The sequence below is a fragment of the Carlito syrichta genome, unplaced genomic scaffold (genome assembly GCF_000164805.1).
Source record: "Carlito syrichta isolate Samal-C Ts95f unplaced genomic scaffold, Tarsius_syrichta-2.0.1 Scaffold301888, whole genome shotgun sequence".
Classification (NCBI taxonomy): Eukaryota; Metazoa; Chordata; class Mammalia; order Primates; family Tarsiidae; genus Carlito; species Carlito syrichta.
The window spans coordinates 266,691-269,833 of NW_007245984.1; positions in this window are offsets into that span (position 1 = coordinate 266,691).

A 3,143-nucleotide genomic window follows, 5' to 3' on the forward strand; every position below is an offset into this window, starting at 1 on the left:
CTGGAACTACAGGCATGTGCTACCATGCCTGGCTTATTTTTTGATTTATTGTAGAGATGAAGTCTCACCAAGTTGCCCAGGCTGGTCTAGAACCCCTGAGTTTAGGCAACCCTCTCACCTCGGCTTCCCAAAGTGCTGGGATTATGGGCTTGCGCCACTGTGCCCAGCTTAAAATCTCTACTTTTAAATTTGTGTGTGTGTGTGGTCAAGTTGATGACCAATTTTTGTAACTAATCAATGGCTATTTTGCAATATACATTTATTCTCCATTGGAAGATTATATGAATCTGTAATAAATTAAAGCAAATATGTCAATAAGCTTTCTATGTATTTTCTTGGTTTGTGTCTACTAGATCTAATTCTGAAAGAGATGTAGTAAAATCTACCCTTTTTTCCTTTTTATGAAGTTCTCCTTACATTTATATTAATCTTTTGACATATTTATCTATTATGTTGCTTGATGCATATCTTCATATATCATGTCTTTTATAGAATATGTTCTTTTCCCTGTTTAGTTCATTAAAGTTTGTCCCACCTTGTCAGATATTAACAGCACTTTGAAATTTTAATTTGTTTATATATCCATAGTATTGCTTTTCCAATTGCTTTAAATATTCTTTGTCACTCTAAATATTTTCTTGTAGACAACATATAACTGTTTTGAGTTTTTTTTTTTTTTTTTTTTTAAGTCGGGGGTCCCACTGTGTTGCCCAGGCTGGAAAGCAGTGGCACAATCATAACTCACCATATCCTCCAACTCCTGGGCTCAGGCACTCCTTCTATCTCAGCCTCCTGAGTAGCTGGGACTACAGGTGTGTGCCACTATGCCAGGCTAACTTTTTGTTTTTGTAAACACAAGGTCTTGTTATATTGCCCAGGCTGGTCTCAAACTCCTGAGTTCAAGCAATTCTCCCACCTCAGCCTCCAAAGTGCTAGGATTACAGGCATAAATCACCTTGCCTGGCCACGTTTGTTTGTTTGTTTGTTTGCTTTCCTTTTTTTTTTTTTTTTTTTAACTGAGACAAGGTCTTGCCATGTTGTCCAGGCTGGTTTCGAATCCCTGAGATCAGGCAATCCTCTCACCTTGGCCTCCCAAAGTGCTGGGATTACAGGCATGAACCACTGCGTCCCACCTCAAATTTTTTAATCCAATCTGATAGTTACTGTGTTTTGATAAAAAAAAAAAAAAAAAACAAACTTGGGTTCATTTACATTTAATATAATCATTGATATTCTTGATTTTATTCCTTCTCTCTTGTTTATGTCTACTATTAAACTGTGTTACTTTCCTTTTTCCCTTTTCTTAGTATTTACTGATATGATCAAGTTACTTCCCATCTTCCCCTTACAATTTCAAAATGACATCATGCTTTCCCACTCCTCTAGTGTGTATGTTCTTTTTAAGCAGAGATTATCAAACATCTATTTTATTACTATTATGTAAAAAGCTACTATTTCTGCTGGGCCTGGTGGCTCACATCTGTCATCCTAGCACTTTGGAAGGCAGAGGCAAGAGGACTGCCTAAGCCCATGGGCTCGAGACCAGCCTGGGCAACTTGGCAAGACCTTGTCTCTACAATTAAAAAAAAAAAATTAAGTGGGTGTGGTGGTGCATGTCTGTAGTCCGAGCTACTTTGGAAGGCTGAGGTGGAAGGATTGCCTGAGCCCAGGGGGTTCAGGCTGCGGTGGCAGTGAGCGAGCATGCCAAGGCACTCCAACCTGGGCGACAGAGTAAGACTCTGACTCAAAAAAAACCCCAAAAACCAAAGGTACTGTTTCCCAGCCAAATTACTCTATTCCTTGATACTTTCTCTCCACCCCAAGAAGACTTAGAATGTTTTCCTCCAACCCTACCTCCTAGGTTTTGCTGAGGATTTTTACAACTTTTACTTCTAGGTTCTCATGTATGTGCATCTCTCTCTCTCTCTCTTTTTTTTTGAAGTTGAATTCTCTGTTGCTAAGGCTGGATAGAGTGCACTGGCACACTCATGGCCACCACAGCCTTGACCTGCTGGGCCCGGTGATCCTTCCACCTCAGCTTTCCAAGTAGCTGGAACCACAGGCATTGGTTCCCACATCCGGCTGATTTTTTGATTTATTGTAGAGATGAGGTATCACCAAGTTGCCCAGGCTGGTCTCAAACCCCTGGACTCAGACAATCCTCTTGCCTCAGCCTCCCATAGTGCTAGGATGAATGTATCTCACACAGCTCAGGAAATTTACTTCCATTAAATTTGGCAGCCAGGCGTGGTGGCTCATGCCTGTAATCCTAGCCCTTTGGGAGGCCGAGGAAGGAGGATTGCTTGAGCAGGAGTTCGAGACCAGCCTGGGCAACACAGCAAAACCTTGTCTGTACAAAAACTTAGAAAATTAGCCAAGCATGGTGACACATGCTTATAGTCCCAGCTACTCGGGAGGCTAAGGCAGAAGGATCGTCTGAACCTAAGAGGTCGAGACTACATTGAGCCATGATCATGTCACTACCCGCCAGCCTAGGCCAGAGTGAAGCCCTGACTCAAAAAAATAAAAATTAAAATTAAACGCGATTTTTCCCTTGTAATTCACTCTGGAACTCCTATTACTCACATATTAGATCCCTGAGCTGTCTTCCTTTCTTCCAGCAGTTCCAATATCAATTTTAGAGTCCAAAAAGCAGATTAATGCGTCTCCTGATAATACTGGATCATCACAGATACCAGCTCAATTATCTGATCATAAAATTCCAGACTATATAATTTATATACTAGATGATTCATTCTATGATGTCAAGTAGGACATTTTCACTATGTTTTAAAATGTACTCTATTAACTCATCTATTTTTTAAAAATGGTTTCTAAAAGCAATATACACAGCTTTAAAACAAAGACTGTTCAGACAGTGAAAAGAAAATTTCCCTCTCCCTCTGACTCCCAGGCCTATCCCCAAGATAATCACAGTCTCATAGAATCTTCCAGAGGCTGGGCGTGGCAGCTCACGCCTATAATTCCAGCACTTTGGAAGGTGGAGGCGAGAGAATTTCCTAAACCCAGGGATTGGAGACCAGCCTGGGCAACTTGGCTAGCCCTCATCTCTACAATAAATCAAAAAATTAGCCGGGCATGGTGGTGTGCATCTGTAGTTCCAGCTACTTGGAAGGCTGAGG